The sequence below is a fragment of the Dasypus novemcinctus genome, chromosome 26, assembly GCF_030445035.2.
Source record: "Dasypus novemcinctus isolate mDasNov1 chromosome 26, mDasNov1.1.hap2, whole genome shotgun sequence".
In the NCBI taxonomy this organism is placed as follows: Eukaryota; Metazoa; Chordata; class Mammalia; order Cingulata; family Dasypodidae; genus Dasypus; species Dasypus novemcinctus.
In genome coordinates this window covers 60,536,021-60,563,259 of record NC_080698.1, presented here as the reverse complement: position 1 = coordinate 60,563,259, position 27,239 = coordinate 60,536,021, and the positions used below count along the sequence as shown (strand labels likewise).

Genomic DNA, 27,239 nt, shown 5'->3' with positions numbered 1-27,239 from the left:
TGTGGGTCTCCACCCTCTGATAACACATACTATGATGGGATGAACACTCACACACGCCCTAGAAGCCTGCCTCAGGTGGGCCCTGACCTGCATGCTCCCTACATCCAACAACCTAAACCAATAACTCTCCCTTCCATATTTGCCAAAATAATATTCTCAATGTTGTCATTTCAACCTCATACCCACAAATCCCATGTTCACCTGCTCCCTCCCCCAACCCTCCCCCCAGTTCCATGTACAGTCCAACCCACCCTCTCCTCTCCAACCCCTCACAAACCAGCACCACCCAACCCAACAGCATCACTGCACCACTGTCACACCCATTCACTACACAACTAATCCCCAGAGCTCATCTGTTCCCTCCCCCAACCCTCACCCCAGTTCCATGCACTGTGAAACCCACCTCCACCCTACCCCCTCACAGGCCAGCACCACCCATCCCAATAGCCTCACTGCACCACCATCATGCCCATCCATTGCACAGCTACACCCTTCCACCTTATCATCAGTTTTGCCCATAAGGGCACCGGCTCACAACCCTCTATACCATTTCTGACAAACACTTAAATTTAAGCAAGGATTAAAATTAAGTGGTCATTTATTGGCAAAGCAGCTGCATTTCATGGATAGGGCACTGACCTTGGAGTTTCCACTCCCAGATGTGAATCCAGCTCTGAGTCATATTAAGTTGTGAGATCTCGGGCAAGACATTGGACCTTTAAACTTCCTGAGCATCTAAACTACACACTTTACATACATTAAGTCATTCATAGACAAATGTCATGATTGATTTACTATCCTCCTCAGGTGGGAAAACTGAGGTACAGAATTCTATGTGCAAGAATGACAAAAAACAGAAGTGAACTTCATCAGAAGTCAAAAGTTTTGTCAGTCAAAGGATGTTATCAAGAAAGTGAAAAGAACCTACAGAAATAGATGCAAATCTTATTTCCAGTATGGGTTTAAATAGCCAGTATGTATAAAAGAAAACCTACAACTCAACAACAAAAAGAAAAACAACCCAATTAAAAATGTGCAAAGGACTTGAACAGATAATTCTCCAGAGGATATATCAAATACCAATAAGTACATGAAAAGATATTCAAAGTCATTATTCATTAGGGAAATTCCTATAGAACATATGGTATTGGCAGGGTCAGCATTTGTGACTCCATGGAGGTTGAAATTATCTGGAAGATGTCAAGAAGACACTGCCAATTTTGGAAATTTTGGTGAGATACAGAACAAATGGGAGGCACCATGGGAATCTATCATTGAATTTTAGAACTATTTGTAGGCTGATTATTACAAGTTACTTTAGGTTGCCATTAACTACAATTCTTTTCTTCTATTGTCTTTGCTATTCTTCTTACAGTAAGAAGGATGGCCCAGCAGCAGCTCATACTGTACTTGTTAATCCACAAACTCCACTCTACCCTCCTGCCTAAGGCCAGAATACTCCTTGAGTAATTCATGTTAAACACCAATGTGCTCACAGATACTCTGTGACCTCTGACCTCCCCAAGGAATAAATGATAGTGGAGCTTCCCAAAGACCAAGAAGATGAGGTGGCCCATCTAATGCTGAGGTGAAGTCACTATTCTTTGTCTAAGATATAAATATTACCTTTTTTGTTTCTTTTTCTTTCCACTGACTTCAGATAAGGAAATCTAATTATGTATAATATATTTGATATACACAATTTCCAAGTAGAGAAAAGTGTCAAGTGGGGTCCTCTTCAAACTGACCCCTTCTTTAAAAGGGCATCCACCAAAGGCAGCAGATTATAAACTCCATGGTAGGCATCTTTACCTCAGCAACTTTTTTCCTCCACTGATTAAGAATTTTGTAATCACAAAGCAAAATGGGCTTGAGAGATTTATGTTCAAGCAAAGCTTGTGCTCTGCCACAGATGTCCCTCCACTTGCTTATGGGGCCTTTGACTTGACCACCATTTCCCATCTGCTCTTCTAAAGCACCAAGGGAACAAAGTACCTGAGCAAACACTACACAGCATGATCCAATATGGAGTTTTCATTTCTGTAATTGGGAATGATGCTGAGCGGAAGCAAAAACAGCACATATTCTGGAAGCATTCACTCTTGAGGAAATATCTGCATAAGAAAATCAGAGCATTCTTCCTGGCTTTGTCCAAAGAGTCATTCTGTTTCCATATCCTGGAAGAAATGAGGATTGGGGTATGGTTAAAGAGAGTTTCCAGGTAAAGAACTAGTTCTTATAAGCATCAGTGTTCCCATCAGGTGGCATGGACTCTGTGTGCAGGGACTGGGGACTGTCTATGTGCAAGTCTCAGTGGTATGCTTATGAATGTGGGGGCAGGGTAGGTAGGGGGTGTGAGTGTGGGTCCTGGAGAGGGGCAGTGGGATGCACATCCTTGAACACACTTCTAGCCTCCACTCTGCCCCCAGAACCCAAATCCAAGGATTAGGAATAAAACCTGAACTTGCTCTCATTTGAGAGGGATTGCTGTCCAGCTGCCCCTCAATACTTCCCAAGGCCTGGCAGGCTTTCTGGAGGACTTGTGTGAAGGGGCTACTGCCTGGCTTGTTCCACACACTGGCTCTCACACTCCTGCTGACCTGGTCTTCTGGAATGAACAAGTTCCACCACAGAGTCTCTGGACCACAAGGCCCAGAGCTCCCTGCTCCTCTCAGAACACACAGCTCCAGTGAGATGGGCCAGCCCTGTCCCCCAAACTCTACCACCCCCCTCCCTGTGAACTTTCCTCAGGCCATACAGTTTTCCTGCACTGGGTCACTCAGACATGCATAAATGTTTTCTTCCCTCCCTCCCCCAGCTGTCAACACTGTTCCAGAACAAGTCTGGTTCCAGAAATTATTCTGTACTGGTTCAAGAAAAGAGACTTGGGAAGAAAAAAGAGATAAAGAGAAAGAAGAGGAAATGTGGAGTGGGTTAGAAGAAGGGGAAGGGAAACAAGTGCATATGGAATCCACTGCTTTTCTAGCTTTCTTTTTGGCATTTCAGGAAATTCAGCAAAATGGAGGGGAACACTATGTAACTGCAATTAACATTTTATATGAACATACAAGTGGAGCTACGAACTAGCTGGTAAAAATAGGCACAGGAGGTAAAGGATGTCCTAACAACTTCTACCCAGGAGACAGACATACTTTCCATAAAAGTGCCCAAGTTGTTTAGCCATCCATCCAATGGCTCCTTAATTTGGGTAAGAAGGCAAGTAGGGTCACTGTGTACAACTTCCTCTTCCATTAATCTCTGTGCCTTTCCAGATTCTGGAACTTTTGTTTGTGTTCCAGATCCTAGTATCAACAGCTACGAAGACCACGCATGAACTGAAGGTCTTTGTCAGACCCTCTGAGGAGATGGTGTTTGCAGACTGAAAGAAGGCATAATTCCCTGAAATGGAGACACCTCAGTACTCAACCCCTTATACCCATTCTTTAATCAGCTGATTTAGTGAAAGTCTGGTTTTTAGTTTGACAGATATAAAGTGAGATTTAGAAAGAGACTTTACTTTTAATGTTAGGTATTATTATATTAAACAATATTTATCTCCTACAAGTTTGCTTAATATTTATCAAGCACCCTAAAGAGCGTTAGAACTTCCTGAATTATCCTATGTCTGTCTCCCTAGTAGCTTTCACCAAAGACACTCCCTCTCTCTTACAACCCTATTTAGTCATAGTGGAACAAGTGTAAATGTAATACTTAGCATCTGTCCTCAGGCCAATGTCTGTCTTAACACTACCTTTACTGAACTCTGTACACTCAGCTGGAAGGGAATGTGGGAACAATATCAGCCAGGGTCTAATTGTATAACATGGACTTCTTGTCTTTTATACTTGCAAATCAATTTTATTGGGTATAAAATTAATGGCTCCATTTTCTTCTGACAATGTATTGTCTTCAAAAACCTTGATGAGTATCTAATTTTCTATCTATTGTGCTAAATGCACAAATGATTTTTTCTTTTTCTGTAAAGCCCATCAATTCTATTAGACTATATATTGTCAAACTCATTCTCATGCAGCGCTCAAAGCATTCCTTCTATTTATAGACAAAAATGATACCTTTAAATTTATTTCAGGTCTCTGCTTTGGTTTTGTCTTTTCATGCACTCCAGTTATTCACGTATTGGCTCTTCCGTACCTATCATTAACTTTTGACACTTTTTCTCAAATCTTTAAAAAAATTTTTATTTTCTCTTGAATAATTTTTTCTCTCATCAACTTCTATTTCTTATAAGGCATTATCATTCATTGTATTTCTTCTAGCTTGCATTACATTTTGAAGTGATTTTTTCCTTTTTTTCTCCATATTCTTTTCACATTTGTCCCTTCATTTTTTATTATCTGATGTCTTTTCATATCTTGCTTCATTTTCTTAATGCCTAACACCTTGTTTTTTGAAAAACTACACCATAAAGGGCACCGAAATGAAGATTTTTCATTTCACTGTATGCTGTTACTCTGCATTTATTCTTTTTTTGCCCTTTATTACCTTTGTATGTCAATTGACATATTTTTTCTATTGGTCATTTTATATGATTTTTTCCCTTGAATTTGTAGGCAGTATTATGATTCTGAACAGTTTTCCAAACCTCACAGAGCTGTCTCTCCTGTAGTTTCTGTGAAATGCTCAAAGACATGGCAGCTTAATTCTGGGTATTTCCTGGTTCCATATTTCTCTCACTCTTAAATATAGGCTTTTGTTCTCACTGTCTCTATTGTACCAGTCCTTTTCATTCTGCATCTGATTATTGTCTTTTAACCCAATATTAAGTTCTTTTTCTAAAATGGAACAACTGCCATCATCTTGCCAAAATCTAGTCATAACCCTTAAATGTGCATATATTTTCAGGATCATTTAGTTTTAAAGGTGTTTTCAGTTATATGTCTTAAAATGTAATTCATTTCTGAATTAATTTTGTTTAAAAGTATTATATCTAATAATTAACTTTTAGTTTCTCTTCTTTTATTTTTTTTTAAATTTATTTCTCTCCCCTTCACTGTCTCCCCCAGTTGTCTTTTTGTGTCCACTCACTGTGTGTTCTGTGTTTGCTTGTATTCTTGTCAGTGGCACCTGGAATCTGTGTCTCTTTTTGTTGTATCATCTTGCTATGTCAGCTCTCCGTGTGTGTGTCAACATTCCTGGGCAGGATGCACTTTTTTCATGCTGGGCAGCTCTCCTTTCAGGATGTGCTCCTTGCCCATGGGGCTCCCCTATGCAGCAGACACCCCTGCATGGCACAGCACTCCTTGTGTGCATCAGCACTGTGTGCAGGCCAGCTCATCACACAGGTCAGGAGGCCCTGGATTTGAACGTTGGACCTCCCATATGGTAGGCAGATGCCCTAACCATTGGGCCAAATCTGCTTCCCTTTAGTTTATTACTCTTGAAACTGAAAGTAAGTTCAAATCAATTCAAAGAGGATTATTATCAATTTGTGACATTAAATATAAACTCCAACATAACTCTACAAATAAAACATCTAAAAAATATACAGAAAAAGAAATAAGAATGGGAAAAAAACTGTTTCACTACAAAAGATCAATTATATACAAAAGAAGGCAGGAATGGCAGAAATAAGGGGGAAAAAGTACAAGATGTATAAGAAATGACTTTAAAATGCCTAAATAAATCCTGCTTTTCAAAGTACTTGCTTCAAAATAAATAGATTTTAAGGTGTACATTAGAGACTTAAATCTTTGGACTGTCCATGTCCCAGCTGGGCTTTGAATCTCAACAGTTCATTGGACTCACCCAGTACACCTAACTAGGAAATGATGGCAAAATAATGATGGGTTGATGGCACAACAACCATCCCAAGAAACATAAAGAGTCTACAACTGTAAGCAAGATATTCTCATGCTTCTTGCTCTATGGGAGCAAAGCCCCTCTCAATTAGATGTGGAATGGGCATCACCATCCCAGAATCCTCAGCACTGGGTGAATGAACTATAGACTAAAGTAGACTTACTGGTATCTACTATAGACTTATTGTGATTCTAGCAATGGAAGATTTATATCATTGATGTGAAGGCAGTTGCCATTAGAGGTTCTGAGGGAAAGGAGAGGGAAAAACAGATGTAATTTGGGGGCATTCTTGGGACTTGGGAATTGCCCTGAATGACATTACAATGACAGATACAGGCCATTATGTATCTTCCCATAACTATAAAATTGTGTGGGAGAGAATATAAATTACAATGTAAACTATAATCCATGATTAGAGGCAATGGTCCAAAATGTGTTCATCAATTGTAACAAATGGACCACACTGATGAAGGATGTTAATGTTGGAAAATTTAGGAGGTATAGGGAATGGGGCATACACAAATCCCCTATGTTTTTTATACGTCATTTATGTAATCTAAGTATCTTTTTAAAAATAAAAAATAAAGAAATAGATTAAATTCACCAATCAAAATACACATATTGGCAGAATGTATTTTAAAAATACTTCAGAGAAGTGGACTTGGCTCAATGGATAGAGAATCTGCCTGCCACATGGGAGGTCCATGGTTCAAACCCAGGACCTCCTTGACCCATGTGGAACTGGCCCACGTGCAGTGCTGATGCACACAAGGAGTGCCGTGCTACATGGGGGTGTCCCCTGTGTAGGGGAGCCCCATGTGCAAGAAGTGCACCCTGTAAGGAGAGCCACCCAGCACGAAAGAAAGTCCAGCCTGCCCAGGAGTGGCACTGCACACACCAAGAGCTGATGCAGCAAGATGATGCAGCAACAACAAAAGAGACACAGATTCCCAGTATCACTGACAAGAATAGAAGCAGACACAGGAGAACACACAGTGAATGAACATAGAGAGTAGACAACTAGGGGGTGGGGGGAGAGAAATAAGTAAAAATATATATTAAAAAAAATACTTCAAACACCTATGTTATTTTAAAGACACTCATTTTAGATCCAAAGAAACAAATAGTTTGAAAGTTTTGAGAAGAAAAAAATATTACATATTAAGAGTAACTAGAAGAGAGCAGGGGTGGCTAAACTACTATTGAATAAAATAGTCTTGTAGTCCAAAATTACAACAAAAGAAAATGGAGGATACTATATATTAAGAAAACGGTCAATCCACCAGAAGGTATAGCAACAAGCAACATATATGCAGAGAGCCACAAAATACATGAAACTACATTGGCAAAACTAAAAGAAGAAATAGTTATACAATAATAGTTGGAGACTTCAAAACACCAGTTTCAAGAATCAATCAGGGAAGCGGATGTGCCTTAACTGATAGAGCATCTGCCTACCATATAGGAGTTCCAGGGTTCCATAACCAGGGCCTCCAGGCCCATGTTGTGAGCTGGCCCATGCACAGTGCTGCCATGGGCAAGGAGTGACATGCCACACAGGGGTGTCCCTCGTGTAGCAGTGCCCCATGCACAAGGAGTGCACCCCTCAAGGAGAGCCACCCCACATGTAAAACACAGCCCACCCAGGAGTGCTACTACACACAAGGGAGACCTGATGCAGCAAGATGATGCAACCAAAAGAGACATGGATTCCTGGTGCCACCTTAGAAGAATACAAGTAGACACAAAAAGAACACATAACTAATGGACACAGAGAACAGACAATGGAGGGGAATGGGAGAGAAATAAAATAAATCTTTAAAAAAAAAGAATGAGTCAATCATCAGGACAGTTTCAGAATGGAAACTGAGGATGTGAACAATACTATAAACAAACTGCACCTAACATATACAGATTACACATTCTTCTAAAGTGTCCATGGATCATTTTCCAGGCTAGACCATCTATCTGTTAGGGCACAAGACAATAAAAATTAAAAGATAGAAATCACACAAAATCCTTTCCTACCCCAATGGATTTATATAAAAATAACAGAAACTGGAATCGTACAATTAAGTCAAAACTATATGACCCATTTTAAAATAGCCAATGGGATAATTTTCTGAAATCCACCTACAAAGAAAACCAGAAAATTCAGAGAAAAAATTTTTTTAAAATGTCCAAAAAACTATGGGCAGGAGCAAGGCACTACTCATTGTGAAACTTATAACTATAAATTCTTACATTAAGGAAGAATGATATTTAATCAATTACCAAACTTCATATCTTGAGGAAAGAAGAGAAAACTAAACCTAACATTAGTAGGAAGAAGGAAATAACAAAGATTAGAAAGGAGACAAGGGAGATAAAGCACAGAAAAACAACTGAGATCAATGAAACCAAAATTTTGTTCTTTAAAAAGATTAATAAAATTGACAAGCCTTTATCCAGACAAACAAAGAGAAATGAGAAAAGATGCAAATAACTATTTAAGGAATGAAAGTGGGAACATTAACACTCATCTGGCAGAAATAAAAGGGTTATAAGAGAATACTATGAACATGCATATGTCAATAAACTAGATAATTGAGAAGACATGAACAAATTCCTAAAACATAAAAATAACCTGCTCTGACTCAAGAAGATATAAAAGATCTTAACAGGCCTATAAAAGCAAAGAGATTGAATAAATAATCAAAAACCTCCCATCGAGGAAAGGTCAAAGTCCAGATGGCTTCAGGGAGAATTGTACCAAACGTTCAAACAAGAATTAACACCAATCCTTCCCAAACTCTTCCAAAAAACTGAAGAGGTAGGAATTCTTCCCAACTCATTCCATAAGGCTACTATTTTCTGATACCCAAACCAGATAGACACATCAAAAGAAAACAAAGAACAACTTCCATATGAATGTAGAAGCAAAAACTCCCAACAAAACACTGGCAAATCAAATCAAACTACATATATTATAAGGATTATACTCCATGGCCAAGGGTGACTTATCCCCAGAATGCAGTAGTGGGCCAACCTAAGAAAATCACTCACTATAGTAACACCACATTAAAACAATGGAGGGAACAATCTATGATCACTTCAATAGCACAGAGAAGTCTTCTGATGAAATCTACCATGAGTTCATAATAAAATTGCTCAGAAAAATAGGAATGGAAGGTAAACAACCACAACAAGTAAATACAAAAAACTCACAGCTAACATCATAGTCAGTGTGAGAAACAATGAAAGCTTGCAATGAAAGAATGAAGCCTGAGGTCAGGAACAAGACAAGGATGTCCACAGTTACCACTTCTATTCAAAATTAAACTGGAAGTTCTAGCGAGGGTTATTAGGCAAAAAAAGAGAAAGGCATTCAAATCAGAAATCAAAAACTACCACTATTCTCAGATGATACGATCGTTCATATTGAAAATCCCAAAAAATCCACAAGAAATCTACTAGAGGAAATAAATTCAGAAAAGTTGCAGGGTATAAGATAAACACTAAAAAAATCAGTTTTCTATACCAGGAAAGAACACTCTGAAATGGGCATTAAACATCAATTCCAGTAGCTGCAACACCTACTCTGCAGTTCACTGGTGTGACCCAGGATAACTAACAAGGAGGTGGGGATGGGCAACCACCATACCAAGGAACTGAGTCTACAATGGCAAGCAAGAGAGTCCCATCCATCAGCCATATGGGATTGAATCCTCCTCTCAATTAGAGGTGGAGTAGGTATCCCCATCCCAGAATCCTCAGGATTGGGGAATAAAATATGGATGAGAGTGGACTTACTAATATTCTACTATAGACTTACTGGTATTCCAGTAATGGAAGAAATTATATCATTGATGTGGAGACAGTGGCTGCTGGAAGTGCTGAAGGCAGAGAAAGGGTAAAAGAGGTATAATATGGGGGCATTTTTGGAACATGGAATTGTCTCTACTGACACTGCAAAAACAGATACAGGCCACTATATATCCTAACGAATTGAATGAGAGCGAGTAGAAAGAATGTAAACTATAATCCATGCTTCATGGCAATGCTCCAAATATGTTCATCAATTGCAATGAATGTACCATATTAATGAAAGAAGTTGTTAATGTGGGGAAGGGTGGGAGTTGTGTGGAATGGAGCATTTGGAAATCCCTTATATTTTTGTGTAACATTTTCTGTAACCTAAGTACATTTGAAAAAATAAAAAATATCTTTTAAAACATTCTATTCACTATAGCCTCTAAAAGAATAAAATACCTGATAATGAATTTAAATAGACGAATGATCTATACACTGAAAAATACATAGCACTTAATTAAATGTGACCTAAATTATGACCTAATTAATTTTAATTAATTAATTAAAGATGATCTAAATAAATGGCAAGATACTGTGTCCTTGTTTCTGCTTTAATATTGTTACAATATCGGTACTATCTGAAGTGATCTACAAATTAAATGCAATACCCAAAATGGGGGGAAGGCAGTACATTTACATGCTGAGTTTGGCTTTGAGACTGGCCACATTTGAGCAACATGGAGGCTCTCAGGAAGTAACTCTTAGGCACCCTGCAGCTCGAGGCCTTGTTCTTATTTCAGGTGCACAGGCCCACAAGCATAGTCATTTGTATCAAGGGCTCATCGTTGGACCTTCCTTCTTTTTTGGTCTTTGCTGTTGCACTTGGGGGATTGTTGCTGTTCCTTTAGGGACTGTGATAGAGCTCCCCTGACTAGGAACTCAGTATTCCCTCAGTTGTTGTTTTTAATTGTAACCACTATGAAAATATCCAAACATTCTTATGTACCCTGGATAAATGCCCTGGAGAACTCCCTGCCAACCATGTGTCCCTGGTCAATACCATCCCACCCCAGTATTCATCCCCTGCCATTGTTAACCTCTCTGTGATCCAAAGCTTCTTCAAAAATGAAGCCCAATATATTGTCAGGTTCCATTAATAGTAAAATGGAATATAGCAATGAGTTTAAAGGTTAGATATAGAATACATATTAATTTAGAAAAATTAAGGTAAAAATAAATTGGGGTATCTAAAATTTAAAAATGCAAAAGCTTTATTTTTGATGTTTTGCCTTCCATCATTGCAGTAAGTGTTGCCCTGTATGCAAACTGGCAAGATAACTTCTTCCACCAAGGGATTACTACCAAGGACCAGCTGATGAGGTAACTAGAAAATGACCTTAAATAAAAGGGTCAACTCGGACCAGCAGAATATCTCAGTCTACATATAATATCAGGGGTTAAAAATGCTTTTTGACCTGAATAAAAGGGGGAAATGGAAAGGACACATAAGTTTATATGGCTATGAGTCTCCAAAAAGAGCCGGGAGGTCATCAGAGGGGTAGCCCTTATGCACACCTCAGCAGAGTCCCAGAGACAGATAAAGTAGATGCGACCCCAGGTATTGGTTCTTCTGAGGGCTACAGGGACCAACACGTTCTATGGTCACAGCAGATGGAGTTCAGTGCCATGTCAGTTGGCCCTACTTTGGAGTTTGTGTTTCTGTGTGATGGAGCTGGACTCAGATCTGATCTTTGTCCACAAGCCTCTCCTGTTACTTTTACCAGAACTGTAGTTGGTGCTGGGGTTTAGTGTATACCCAGGGGACCTGAATCTCTGGACTGTCCATGGGATAGCCAGGCCCTGAGCCTCAACAGACTTGCAACTCCTACACTATGATTTATTGGACTTACCCCACTCAGCTAACATGGAGGTGAAGAAGGTCAACCACCACACAAGGGAGCCAAGAGTGCCTACAACTGAAAGCAGAATTGCATCCAGCATCCATGTGGAATCTAAGCCCCCTCTTCGTATAGATGTGGAGTGGACACAACCATTCCAAGGTAAACAGGATGGAGGAATAGAGTATGGATTAGAGTGGACTTATTGATATTCTATTCATGAACTATTGTGATTAGTAATTGAAAAAAATGTGGCATTGGTGTGGAGAAAGTGGCCATGGTGGCTGCTGGGGGTAGGGAGTGGGAGGAAGAGATGTGATGTGGGGGCATTTTCAGGGGTTGGAGTTGTCCTGGGTGGTGCTGCAGGGACAGTTACCAGACAATGTATGTCCTCCCATGGCCCACTGGGTGGATTGTGGGGGCATGTGGGCTATGATGTGGACCACTGACCATGAGGTGCAGCGGTGTTCAGAGATGTATTCACCAAGTGCAATGAATGTCTCATGATGATGGAGGAGGTTGTTGTTATGGGGGGAGAAGTGGGGTAAGGGGGTTGGAGGGTATATGAGGACCTCATATTTTTTTATGTAACATTAAAAATAAAGACAAAAAAATGAAGAAAATATAAATAAATGCAATACCTAACAAAATCTCCACAATCTTTTTTTAGGAATGGAAAAAGTTGATCCTCAAATTCATATGGAATAGCAAGGCACCAACTCGCCAAAACAATCTTTCAGAAGTATCTAACTATATAATAAGCATATGCAACCAAGATATCATCCCAAACTATACAACATAACATCAAAAGAACTAGAAAAATCTCATCTATTCTCCAGGGGAAAAAACAATCAGCCAATAGACTCCCAAATGAACCACAGAAGGAATTATGTGACAAAGCACTCTGCTCAATGAGAAAGGTAAATCCTCTTGAAATGAAAGAAAAGATAGTTCTCAACAAAGAAACATAAACAACAACAAAAATGTAAAAGGAAACTTTAGACCTATACTAAAAATATCCAAAATTCAAGGACAACTGGCAAGATGGTGGCAGAGTAAGGAGCTCCTAGAGGCAGCTCCTGCTACAGGGCAGTTAGTAATCACAGTGCTATCTAAAGTACCTGTTTGGGTGTGCCAGAAAGCCAGAAGAGCATCCTGCAATATCCTTAAAAGAATGGAAGGAAGGAGACTGTCCATCTGCAGAGAAGATTCAGAATTGGAGCACCCCATGTCCTGGAGACTGGTGCCCATCCTCCACTGGAGGCACAAGCCACCTGAAGAGCTATTCTGCAGCTGGAATAGGAAGCTCCACTTCCCAAAATTGGGGAAGGAAAAGGTAGTTGGGCTCCAACTTCAGCTACTGATGAGTAAATTCAGAGGGCTACAGTATATAATCCTAAGAACAGCTAAAGTTTGAACCTGACCAAGTCAGAAAGAGGCTGGGAGCTGCCATCTGAACTCCATGCCAGGCACAAGAGGAAGCAGGACAGAATAAAAACCCTAGTGCTGGAAGGGACCAGCACCTTTCCATCCAGATCAGACTGCAGCTCTAGCATAGAACCCAGCCTCACCTCCAGCAGGGAGGAAGGTGGGGGAGGAAATTACCAGCCAAGCTGAGATGCCAGTGAATATCCTAATATGGCAGCAAAAGCTGCCCCAATAGCTATCCTCTGGATAGAAATGGAAGCTCCATTTTCCCAAAAACAGGGGAGGAAGACAGTTGGCCACTGATCTCAGCTACTGATTAGTAAATACAGCTTGCTAGAGTCTAACCCTAAGAACAGCTAAAGTAGGAACCTGTCCAAGTTGGAAAGAGGCTGGTGGCCACCATTTTAACTCCACCCCCAGCATGAGGGGAAGCCAGGCTGACAGAAAATTGTGGTGAACATAGGGACCAGTTTCTTGCACCCAGATCAGCCTGCAGTCCTATCCTAGGCTTCAGCACCACCTCTGCATGGAGGAACCTGGTGGGCCCTGCATCAGCCTATCCAGGTAACTGCAGGAACCTTTAGCTGACATGGACTGGATAACTGGAAGTATACCAGGACAACTGTGGTCATCTTGGACCTGCAATGCATAGATTGCTGCCCACGCCTGCAGCTACATCCCTGCCCAGGCAGGGGTGAAAGAGGCATGAAGCTTCATCAGTCTCTCTGGGCAGCTACAGTCTAGGCCTGCATGACTTGAAATACTCCACACAGTTGTGATTCTGTCCCTACCCCTGCCAAAGGAGAAAGTTGAGAGAAGCTTCATAGGTCCCTGGGTAATGAGGGCAGCTTAAGCATCCACAGCTTAGAGCACCAACTGCATCCTTGACTCCTACTGCACAACCAGCAAAGGAGATAGGGCAGGAAGCCATAACCTAAAGAGAAAAACTACACCCAGAATAAATACTCTACTACTCCAGATGCCAAGACAACAACAAAAAATTATAATCCACACCATGGAACAGGAAGATATGGTCCAGTTAAAGGAACAAGATAATGTTCCAAATAGCAAAAAGAGTTGAGACAACTAATCATAGAAGTTCAAACAAATCTCCTTAATAAATTCAATGAGATGGTTAAAGAGATTAAGGATATTAAGAAGACATTGGAGGAGCACAAAGAAGAATTTGAAAGCATACATAGCAAATTAGATCTCAGAGTGAAAGGTGCAATAAATGAAATTCAAAAACACTGGAATCATAAAAAGCAGATTTGAGGAGGCAGAAGAAAGGATTGGTAAGCTGGAAGAAATGGCCTCTGAAAGTGAACATACAAAAGAACAGATGAGGAATGGAAAAAATTGAACAAGGAATCAGGGAACTAAATGACAGCAAAAGATGTGCAAACATACATGTCATGGGTAACCCAAAGGAGAAAAGAAGGGAAAAGGGGCAGAAGGAATATTTGAAGAAATAATGGTAGAAAATTTCCCAACCCTATTGAAGGACATATATATCCATGTCCAAGAAGCACAATGTACTCCCATCCAAAAAAACTGAATCAACCAACTCTGAGACACATACTAACCAGAATATCTGATGCCAAAGACAAAGAGAATTCTGGGACCAACAAGAGAAAAGCAATACAGAACATAAAGGATACCCAATAAGATTAAGTGCTGATTTCTCTTCAGAAACCAGGGAGGCAATAAAACAGTGGCCTGATATATTTAAGATACAACAGAAAAACTTCCAGCCAAGGATCTTATATCCAGCAAGACTGTCTTTCAAAACTGAGGGTGAGATTAGAATATTCACAGATAAACAGAAACTGAGAGAATTTCTAAAAAGGAGACAAGATTTTCAAGAAATACTAAAGGATATGCTAGACCCTGACAAGAAAAGACAGGAGAGAGAGGCCTGGAAGGGAGTCTAGAAATGAAGATTATATCAATAAAAGTAACTAAAAGAGGAAAAGAATGGTGAAAATAAAATATGACAAATAAAACTCAAAAAGTCAAGAAAAATCTTAACCAATGATATAAGACACTTGTATTCATAAAACTGCAACTCAATGTTAAAAAAATTTTTAAGTTGTAAATAACTGGAAGAATATTCCGTGGTCATGCATTGGAAGGCTAAATATCATTAAGAAGTCAATTCTACTCAAACTGATACACAGATTCAATGTAAGCCTGATGAAAATTCTACCAGAATTTTTTAAATTGAAAACACAATTATCAAATTTATTTGGAAGGGTAAGGAATCCTGAATAGCCAGAAACATCTTAAAAAGGAAAAGCAAACTCTCACCTCCAGACTTTAAATCATACTTCCTTGTTATAGTGGTTTAAAAAAAGCATGGTACTGCCATAAAGACAGACACATAGACCAATGGAATCAATTTGATGGTTCAGAAACAGACCCTCACATGTATGGTCAAGCCATTTTTTACTAGCCCGTCAACCCCACACAGCTTGGGTAAAAAAAATAGTCCATTCAACAAAAGGTGCTGAAAGAACTCAATATCCATAGCCAAAAGAAGGAAAGAGGACCCCTATCTCACACCTTATCCCAAAATTAACTCAAAATGTACCAAAAACCTAAAAATAAAAGCAAGAATCATAAAACTTCTAGAAGAAATTGTAGGAAAGTATCTTCAAGACTTGGTGGTACATGGTGGATTCTTAAAGGAGATAAGAGGAGGACTGAGATGGACTACTGATGGTTAATGTACATGGAAATTTTAATTAGCTTTGCCAGGAAAGTGTGGAAATGTATAGAGTGGATGGTAACACATAGTGAGTAAAAGCTAGTTTATAAATGGGGATGTGGCTGAAAATGGTAGTCTAGATATGAAATGCCAATTGACAGAATGCTAAAGAATAATCTAGGAACTGAATAGTATGGTAAACCAAGAAGTAGATGAGAACTGTGTTTGATGGTACAGATGCAAGATGGTACAGGTACAAACTGTGTTAGCTAAAGCAAATGTACATCACTACTGCAAGGTGGTGGGAATGTGGAGAAGCATGGGGAAAATACAACTGGAGTGACCTATGGACTCTGGTTAGCAGTAATAATATATTACTGCATCTATGCCAAAGATGTACTGTGTTGATAATGGGGCAGTATGGAAAATGTGTACCAAATGTACACTATGGTCATGGTAACAATCAGATGATATTATCTTGTCTGTAACAAATGTTCAGATAGAGGGGTGTTGTTTGGAAATTCTGTACATGTGCAAGATTGTGTTATAAGTTTACAACTTCTGCCATAAAAATATACTTCAAAAATAATAATAGGGTGGGTTGAGGGAAAAATACACAAAATGTAAGATAAGGACAATAAGATTTTGACAATAATCTTTCATAATTTGTAAGAAACATCTCATGAAAATGCAAGGTGTTGGTGGAGGGGTGATGTATGGGACCCCTAAATGCTGTTACATATGTTTGCTTTCTAACTTCACAATTGTTACCATACTTATTATTTATGAATGATCATTTATAAATGATATAAAGATAATAGGGTGGGTTGGGGGAAAATACTTTGGTTAGTAGTAATATTGTGACAATGCTCTTTAATCATTAGTTAAAAATGTTTAACAATTCAAGGCATTGGTGATAGGGTGAGGTATGAGAGTCCTGTATGATGTTATATATATTTGTTTTGTAAATTCACAACTATTATTATACACTTAATGTCTATGTATGCTTATGTATGAGTGGTATACTTTAATAAATTTTTTTTTTTTTAATTTTAAAGCATGGGACACAGAGCCCATCACTCTCCTTTCTGGGGAACAGGGCTGGAAGGAGACTATTTGGGGAGTCAGGCAAGCTAAAATTAGATTTCAATTATAAAACAATGTCTAAAAATTAGGTATGTTTTTTTAATCACCATTTTACAGATGAGGGATAGGTACAAAGATCTCAAAGTACTTTCCCTGAAGTGACCCACCAAGTACATGTCAGGATCTAAGTACAGGGAAGTCTGACTTAAGGTAAACCATGTGGAAATGACTTCACAAGAGTCACAATTCCATCCAAGTTGGGCCACCCTCAAAGCCCATGGTGAGCCTCAACTACATCCAAGGGCTGCAAATATGATGGTCTGAAACCACCTCCCGAGCCAGAAGAGTCATCATAGAGATGGTGGAAAGGGCCATCGCCTCCACTCTTTACACTCTATTAAATAAAGTGAGTGCATGGTGACTGTTTATGTGACTCTGTGCTAGGCACAGGGCAGGGAGAGATGAACATAAACCTTAAGGGAGTGATTTACAATCCAGTGAGCAAGAGATGAATCAGCAAATACAAGCTGAACAAGAGGGGTCAGTGGTAGGATAACAGAGCAGGTAAGAAAGATGCTGCGAGTGGATGAAGTTCAACCTGCTGTCCACATAGGATGTCCCAGGTTTGGTTCCTGGTGCCTCCTAAAAACAAAAAAAAACAAATGAATAAGCCTACTCAAGGGAGCCTATGTGGCTCAGTGGTTCAGTGCCAGCTTCCCACATACAAGGTCCCAGGTTCAATGCCCAGTCCTGGTATCTCAAAAAAAAAGTTACCTAAGTCAGAGAAGACAAGACTGGAGCTGCAGATCAAAGGAGGAGGAGGAAGCAGCCAAGTGGCGAGGGGCTATTTCCACATCAAGGAAATAGCCAGTGACAAGTGGAGAAGGAAGACAGAGCTTGATCACTGCATTACCTCCAAAGGAGGGGGGCATGGCAATAAACCCATTAAAAATGTGCAAAGTATTTAAATAGACATTTCCACAAAGAAGATATACCAATGGTAAATAAGCATATGAAAAGATGTTCAAGTCCATTAGCCATTAGGGAAAGGCACATCAAAGTATGATGAGCTATCCTTCACACCCATTCAAAAGGCTATTATTTTTAAAATTGGAAAATAGCAAAGTGCTGGTAAGGATGCATAGAAATAGGAAACCTTGTACACCATTGGTAGGAATATAAATTAATGCATTGGCTGTGGAAAACAGCTTGGCAGTGACTCAAAAAGTTAAACTAAAATTACCATATGAACTGGCAATCCCACTTCTGGATGTATATCCAAAAGAACTGAAAGCAAGGATTCAGACAGGTATTTGTATGCCAATGTTCAGAGCACAATAAAGAAAAGGTAGGGAAACAGACTTGGCCCAGTGGTTAGGGCATCCCTCTACCACATAGGAGGTCCACGGTTCAAACCCCAGGCCTCCTTGACCCGTGTGGAGCTGGCTCATGCGCAGTGCTGATGTGTGCAAGGAATCCTGTGCCACACAGGGGTGTCCCCCACATAGGGGAGCCCCACAAGCAAGGAGTGCACCCCATAAGAAGAGCTGCCCAGCGTGAAAGTGCAGCCTGCCCAGGAATGGTGCCACACACAGGGAGAGCTGACACAAGATGATGCAGCAAAAAGAGACACAGATTCCCATGCCGCTGACAACAGAAGTGGACAAAGAAACAAGATGCAGCAAATAGACACAGAACAGACAACTGGGGTGGGGGTGGGGGAATAAATAAATAAGTCTTAAAAAAAAAAAAAGGTAGAAGCCAAATAACTACCAGGAGATGAATGGATAAACAAAATGTGGTGAATACATATGATTGAACATTATTCAGCTCTAAGAAAGAATGAAGTCCTGATGCATGCGTCAACATGGATGAACCATCAGGAAATTACATTTGGTAAAATAAGCCAGACACAAAAGGACAAATATTGTATGATCTCACTGATATGAAATAAGTATAAGGAGCAAACTCACAGATTTAGAATCTAGAATGTAAGTTACCAAGGGATAGAATAGGGTAGAGAATGGAAAGCTGATATTTAAATTGTACAGAATTTCTATTTAGGTTGATTGTAAATGTTTGAGAAGGATAGTGGTGATGGTAGGACCTTACTGTGAATTATATGTTTGTGACTGTGGTTAAGAGACTTTGTTTAAGGTCATGTACGTTATTAGAAGGAAAGCTAGAAGTCTAAAGATGGGATTGTTTAACTAAGTGAACCTGTTATGGATGATGGACTGAGGTTAACAAATATAAGATTGCTCTTTCATGAATTATAACAAATGGATGACACTATTACACATTGTTAATGATAGGAAGGTAGATGGAAAAAATACACCTAATGTAAACTAAGGATTATAGTTATCAGTAATATCTTATATTCTTTCATCAATCCTCACAAAGCTGACACACTAATGCAAAGAGTAAACAGTAGAAGGATACATAGGAACATTGTATTTTTTACATGAATTTTCTGTAAACATACAACTTCCATCATTTAAAAAAATTGTAATTTAAGAAAGCATTATGCTAAGTGAAAGAAACTAGATGCAAAGTACCACATATTCCATGATTTTCATTAATATAAAATGTAAATTTATAAATAAATTTATATGTAGGGCTGGGGAATGATAGAGGGATTGAGAGGTGCCTTCTAAGGAGTATAGGGCTTTCCCTCTAGGAGAGATGAAAATGTCCTAAACTTGATTGCAGTGAGGAATGCACAAATCTGTAATTTTACTAAAGTACACTTAGGATAGATTATATGGTATGTAACTATATCTCAATAAAACTGCTTTTAAAACTTGGGGCACACATTGTGGAGGTTCTTTTAGTCCACTATAATACCCTTGCATTTTACTGTAAGCTGGGAAGGCGTGGGGGTTTCAGTAAAGAAAAACAAGGACCAAGGCTTGCCTTAGATTTTAACAGGATCACTCTGGCTGCTAGGTAAGAATGGACCACAGTGGCAAGTAGGTCAAAAGGCAGACCAGTTAGGGAGCTATCACAGTAGTCCAGGCAAGTGATATGGTGGATTAGACAGAGCAGTAGCAGTTAGGGAAACCAGGTGGTTGGGTTCTACATGTATTTGAAGTAGCTGTTGCTGGATTACTGTGGGGTAAGAAAGTGACACAGTCCCAACTCTAAAAGACAGAAGAATGAACAAATAGGAGGAATGCAACTATGGATTAAGTAGACTATTATTATTCTCATAATGGAAGAACTTGTAACATTGATATAAAGACAGTGGACACAAGAAGTTCTGAGGGAAGGGAGAGGGAAGAATAGGTGTAACATGGGGCATTTTTCAAACACTGGAATAATTTTGCATGATACTGCAATAACAGATACAAGTCATTACATATTTTCTCAAAACTTATAAAAATGTGCTGTGCAAAGTGTGAAACATAATGCAAACTACAGACCATGCTTAACAGCAATGCTTCAATATGTGTTCATCCCTGAAACAAATGGACCACATTAATGAAGGATAATGTTCATGGGGAAAAGGGTGTTAGGGGGAAAGAGTAGGGTATATGGGAACCCCCTATATTTTTTAAGGACCATCTATGGCAACTAAAGCTCCTTTAAAAATAATGAAAACAAAATGTTTTTTTAAATTGTGACATTGAAACAGAAGTATCAATGGAGTTGTGATGTTAGGCAAGGGAAAGACTGGGGTGTCATCGAAACTAGTTGATATTTGAAAATATGGAAACAGATTCTGAAGAGAGAGTGCATTGAATGAGATCCATAAAAAATAAAAATGATACATGGCTCTTCACCTAATTTTAAAACTACAGATCTGAAAAAAAGAAACTATAAAGGCAAACTACAGACAGGGAATAATATTTGCAAACTTAACTATGACAAAGAAAGAACACATACCTAGACTATCTGAAACTGATATCTACAATATTGGGAGTGGATGTGGCTCAAGCACTTAAATGCCTGCTTCCCACAAAAGGTTGTGGGTTCAGATCCAAGTACTTCTAAAATAAACTAAAACAAAAAAGCAAACAAAAAAATTTCAGGAGAGTCCATGTGGCTTGGTGGTAGAGGACTGGCTTCCCACTAATGAGGTCCTGGGTTCAACCCCTGGGCCTAATACCAAAAAAACCCACAAAAAAACATACAAGATATCTAGAATAAATCAAAAGAATTTCCAAAATTCTCAAATTCAACCATGAAAAAATCCTGGGAAGCAGCTGTGGCTCAATCACTTGGGCTCCCGTCTACCATATGGGAGGCCCTGGATTCACATCCCAGGGCCTCCTTGTGAAGGCAGGCTTGCCCACAGGCTGCAGATCACTGCCTGGCCCACAGGCACTGCAGAGAGCCAACTCAGCCAGGTCACCCAATAAAGGAGGGAGACAAGCAAAAAAAAAAAAACAAAGAAGAATGTGCAGAGAATGGACACAGCAAGCAAGCCACAAGGGGGGAGGGGAAATTATTTTTTAAAAAATCTGATTAGAAAATGGGCACTATGTATGTGCAAACATTTCACTGTAGTAGATGAATGGATGGGGAATAAGTACAGAAAGAGATGCTGGATATAATTAGCCATTAGGGAAATGCAAACTATACCATCATTATTTGTAACTACACACTATTAAAACAACTAAAACATAAGGTGACAATACCAAATGCTGGTGAGGATGCAGAAAAACTGAATCACTCATACATTGCATAAGGGAACGTAAAATGGTACAGTCATTCTGAAAACTAGTTAGCAATTTCTTATAAAACTAAACACAAACTTATCATATGGCCCAACAAGTGCACTCCTGCACATTAATCACATAGAAATGAAAACATATGCCCAAACTAAAGCCTTAGTTTGTTGTTTGAAATGATCTAATCAAACTGATAAATCTCTAGCGAGGCTAACGAAACATAAAATAGAGAAGATAAAAATTACCAATACCAGGAATGGAAGAGGGGTCATCACTACTGCTTCCACAGACATTAAAAGGATAATCAAACAAGACTATGAACATCCTTATGTCCAATAATTTGATAACTTAGATGTAATGACTAAAAAGTTCTTGAGAGATGCAAATTATCAAAACACACAAGAATAGATCATCAGACTAGCCCTATAGGCATTAAAATTTGAATCAATAATTAATAACATTCCAAAAAACAAAGGACCTGGTTCAGAGAGTTCAATAGCAAATTGTACCAAACGTTTAAGGAAAAATGAAACCAATTCCCCACAATCTCTTTCAGAAACAATGCAAAGGGAACATTTCCTAACTCATGAGGTGAGACCAACATTACCCCAATGGCAAAACCAGAAAAAGATATTAAAAGAATGGAAAACCACATACCAATATTTCTCATGAACATAAAAAAAAATTTTGTCCCATTGCCTGGGATTGTCCAGCTGACTAGGGGTCTCCTAGAAGGAAAATTCACATAACAGGACATATTTCAAATGCCTATAATGATCCCTTCCCAGAATCTTATTATTGTGTATTTTGTAGGAAAAACACTTTAATAAAAATCAAATGTTGAAAAAAGCTACACAATGGAAGGTAAGCCTCCCTCTCATCCAGCCCCTGTTCCCTCAGTCCTACCTCCACCTAGACACCCACTTACCAATTTCACACACCTCCTTGCTGGATAGACCATCTGGACACAAGTATATATATGCCTGTGTCTCATTGTACACCCTATGTCTTACAAGTTTTTTAACTTAAGTTATTCAGTTGTTAAGTCAACTTTCTTAAAGAAATGTCCACAATAGACCTAATAGCCTGACCATGTAACATAAAGTCATATCAGGATACTCTTAGTGAGAGGGGGTAACATGAAAAGGCAGGACAATGGATATAAACCAGGACTGCCCTCAACAAGGGGGAGCACACAGTCATCCTGGAGCTCATCCATCTGTTTAACAGCTTTGTGGAAATCCAGTTCATGGACTTACTTTAATTGACAAATCAGTGATCTGGAGTCCCCCAGGTCCACCCAGACCATTGCACCACCTCCTGCTTCAGCAGCAGGAGGTCCAGTATTAAAGGATGAGACTCAGCACAGGTCTGCACCCTCCCCAGTGCACAGGAGTAATACCTCCCACAAATGCCCCAGGGTACAGAGCTCAAGGCAACATAGCACCTGAGGAGCCACAGCGATCACCAAAAGCCAGGCTGAAGGAGACTGGACACCACCTGCCAACGCCTGCAGCCTGGAGCTGAGCATCATGGGAGGGAGGGATGGGGCAGCTTCCAGCACTGCCCATGTGCAGGCCCCACCCAGACCACAGGGCACCCCCCCAAGGCCTCCAGACAGGGGATAGCCCCACCCACTTCCTGCTTCAGGCACCCAGGGTTCAGCTAGTGGATCATCTGAACCATTTCTCAACTTTTGACTCTTTTTCTTTACTCTTTAACATTCTCCATTTAATTTTTCAGCCCTTTCAGCTTTTCACTTTTTCTATCTACTTAAGCATTATTATGTCACCCTATTTCTTAGAGATTATACTTCAATTTTGAGTTGTATTTCCAATTTTCTTATTTCTTCTCATTCACTTTTTGAGTTTTTTAATTTATGATATCTTATCATGTATTATTTCATTTTCTTAATGCCTGTTCTCTACTTTTCAGAAAGTATATTTCAGTAGATAATATAGATCACAAGGGGCTTTCATTCATTCATTGTGGATTACTCTGCACCTACTCCTTTTCTCCCTATATTACTTTGATACTTGAAAATAATGTTTTTTCTCTTGGTTTTCATAAGATTAAAAAAATTTTATAGACAGAAGTGAGACTGAAAAGAGCTTTCTAACAAGACAGCTCTGTTTCTCTTTCTACTTGCTTTATGAAATATTTTAAAGTATGGAAGCTTTCTTCCTGATATTTTCAGACTTTATACTTCCACCACTCTTCCAAGAAGGGTCTTCACTCAGTTCATTACCTCTACCGCACCTTTTCTTGTCTATTTTCTTTCTCCATCTGACTACTGAATGTTCCTTTTACATCTACTCCTCTCTTGAGAAACATTACCACATTGCCAAAATCTAGACATTCTCTATATGTCTGTAGATTTTCAAAATCAATGATCTATAAAAGTCTACATATATTCAAAAGCAATATGTATGTTATTTCAATAAGTTATACTATATTTCATTTCTGAATTATCTTGTTTTTGTATATTTAATGTATTGTATTCCTACAATCATTAGATTTTAGTTTCTTATACTTTATGACTACAGTTATTTCCTATTTAGTTTTAAATCAATCTATTTTCATATACATTTGGTGTTAGCAATCATGGTTCATATTCAGCAAATTTTGAAAATTTTTTATTGCTTTAGATTCATAATCAAATAGGTTCAGCATCATTTATATCTGGACTACAATATTACCACCATATGGCTTGATACCTATCATCAGACACACACATGGTTCTCAAGGATTCTCACTAACACTTGTTCTTACTCCAGTTAAAATACTATTTTATAAATAACCTGTAGAAAGAAAAAATCATTTAATAGGGTTTATTGAATTTTTAAAGTTTAAGAACACATCAAAATATTTCAGGCATAGTCTATCATGATCTTATTATTAAACCTTGAACATATGGACATTACCAAGAATTAAGTTCTTCAAAACCACAAAAATATAGGTATCCTACAAATAACTCACATTCCAGGATTTCAGAAATGCACTCACAGGATGCCTATAATCTGGGGGCTTTCTGCTGCTCACTGTGTGGATGGTCATTTGTGGAAGTCATTCTATCTTGCATTTAAAAAACCCACAGCTAACATTACACTCAATAGTGAAATACTGAAGATCTTTCCCAAGAGTTCATGAACAAGATAAGTTAACACACTTTCATCACTGCTTTTCAACATTGTACTAGAAGTTCTAGCCAGAACAATTGGGTAAGAAAAAGAAATAAAATCATTCATATTGGAATGGAAGAAGGAAAGCTATCCCTATAGATGACATACTCCTTTAAATACATAATTCTAAAGAAGCCACAACAATACTAATGCAACAATAAAGGCATTAAGCAAACTTGAACAGTAGGAGATAAATGCACAAAAGTCAGTTTCATTTATACAGCACAGCAAAAAAAAAAAAAGTCCAATTAGCTGCTAACAAATAAAATAGCTAAAATGAATTTAATGAAAGGATAAAACACATGAACACTAAACTGAATGAAACTAAAGAAGACCTAAACATATGGCAACACATCCATTGTTGAACGATGATAAGACTGTATTGTTCTAATATCAATACTACCCACAGGGAACTACAGATTCAATATAATAGTTATAAAAATCCCAGCAGCCATTTTTGTTTGCAAAAAATGGAAAAACCAATTCTCCGATTTAAATGGCTTCAATAAGTGTCTTTAATAGAGAAAACAATCACCTTTCTCCCTTGTGAGACTGGGACAGACTAATTTATATAACATGAGGAGGGCTTTCATTGAGATCTGGTTGACTTGGGTAGGAATATGTGGGATTCTCTGAGGGATATTGGGGTTCGCAGAAATTTGAGTTGTAATTCTCCCTGTTAATGGAGGGCAATATTTTCCTGTAAATCTCATGGGGACTCAGAGGCCAGGATGCAGAATATCTCTGAGCACAGAGCTGTTTCTCCATTGATGGATTTTCATTCAGGCTGGGTGCAGTTTTTGGTTCTCAGAAGGAAGCAGAGGTCTCTGAAAACACAATAATTGACCAAGTCCCCTCCTCTTTATACCCTAAATCACAAGATCTGCAGTGAGTTAAGCATGAGCAAGGGTATGAAAATTCATTCAACATCACTAGTGACCAGTAAAATTAATAAGAAAACTAGGTCTCACTGCTACATCTTTTGGAGTGCACATGATCTGGGAGAGGAAGGACTGAAATAGGAAGGTGCACACTCCAGGCTGCTGAGGGAGTTGTTTAGATCTTTAGTCAGGGAAACACCTGTTGTTGACCACCTCTAGAGAAGTTCTCATATCATTCTACTTTTCAACTCTCGAATTTCTATTTCCACTAAATTTATACTTTCTAGCCCTTTATTAATATTCTCTACTTGGGAGACATCATTCTCATGTTTTCCTTTCACTCATTGAGCACATTAAAAATTTGTAGATACACTAATCTGGAAAATGGTGTCGATGGAAGTGGGCACTGCTCAGCTCTTTTGAAAAAAAATGGCAGAGAGGGGGCAGGGGCCTAATTTGAGTGAGCTGTTTTGGGAATCCAAGGAGCAGGAGGCTGCAGGCATCATTCAGGAGGGAGCTGGACAAAGAAATAAAGAGCCCAAGGGAAAACCGTGAGGCAAGCCCTGCCATCAAGGCAAACAGCCTCCATGGATCCCCTGGCTTTCAAAAGGCCAGCTGAGGGGGAGGGAACATTCCCTGGAGGAAGGGGGTCTGGTGCAGGGTGGGGAATGGTTTCCCTTCTGTGGATTTGGAAACCTCAGCCCCCTTTGAATCTCAGGGAGGACACCAGACAGTGCTGGGGTGGCCCTGGGGAGAGCAGAGAGGGAATCTGCTCAGGCAGGCTGTCACACCCAGCCACCCTGGGAGACAGGAACTTGATCAAGGAGGGGCAGGGACAGGTACCCAACAAGCCCAGCCCCTGAAAACTGTTAGAAAGTCCAACTCTTAAAGGAAACAGAGCCAGGAAGAGCCAAACAAGCTTTCAAAAGCCTGTTTAGCTCACAGAGCTGCTGCAGCACAAGAGGGAAGCCCCTGCCTTGCATGTAGGTGCCTGGTTGGAGACCTGGTACCTCCTGAGTGAAGGGATCCAGAGAGAGCAGGCACACCATGAGCACCTCATGATAGGGACATAGGCTGAGATTCTATTGTTTTTTTAAGGGTTTCTTGGATTTTTCTTTTTCCTTTATTTTACTTGGTAAAACTGGATGCATCACGTGTGGAAGGCAGGCTGTAGGTGACTGACTGATGAACACCAGCAGCCTATGAGGTCTCTGGGGGCCTAAAAGGGGAGGCTGCTCTTCCAGAGTGGCTTCTTTGTTACTCTTTTGTTTTATTTGTTCTTTTCCCTTTCTTTGTTCCTTTTTTTTTTAACTTATTTTTCCAATCTATTTTATTTCTCTTCCTTTTGTTTTTCTGCCTTCTGACTTCTGTTGCTTTTCATTCATTCTACCAGTTCTTCTTTGTTCTTCATTTTTTCATTTTCTCTTTTTCCTTTTTCTTTCCTTCTACGTTCTTCTGATGTGCTTGGCATTTTAATTCATTCTATTTTTTTTCTATTTTCATTCTTGTATAATTTTTTCTATTCCAACACTTTTTATTCTTATTCCTTTGTATTCTTTTATGGTTTTTTACTTATATTCATTAGTTTCCTAGCTCTTATGCAGTTCCTCTTTACCTTTTTTGCATTATTATTACTATTATTCTTCTTCTCTCTTTCCTTTCCTATGGGTCTAGCATTTTTTTTAAGGGAACAGAGACAACTGGGAGGATATTCTAGAGGACCAAACATCAAAAAACAACTTTTTTAAATTTAAAGATTTATTTTT

General features: G+C 39.1%; 1 long non-coding RNA gene across 1 annotated transcript in view; it reads right to left on the bottom strand.

Annotated features, from left to right (window-relative positions):
- LOC139437628 (uncharacterized) overlaps nucleotides 1-27,239 on the bottom strand; it is a 45,929-nt gene that overhangs the window by 3,855 nt on the left and 14,835 nt on the right. The window contains exon 2 of the long non-coding RNA XR_011647499.1: nucleotides 1,996-2,177. This is a non-coding gene — a long non-coding RNA (uncharacterized lncRNA). The remainder of the gene's footprint in view (nucleotides 1-1,995; nucleotides 2,178-27,239) is intronic.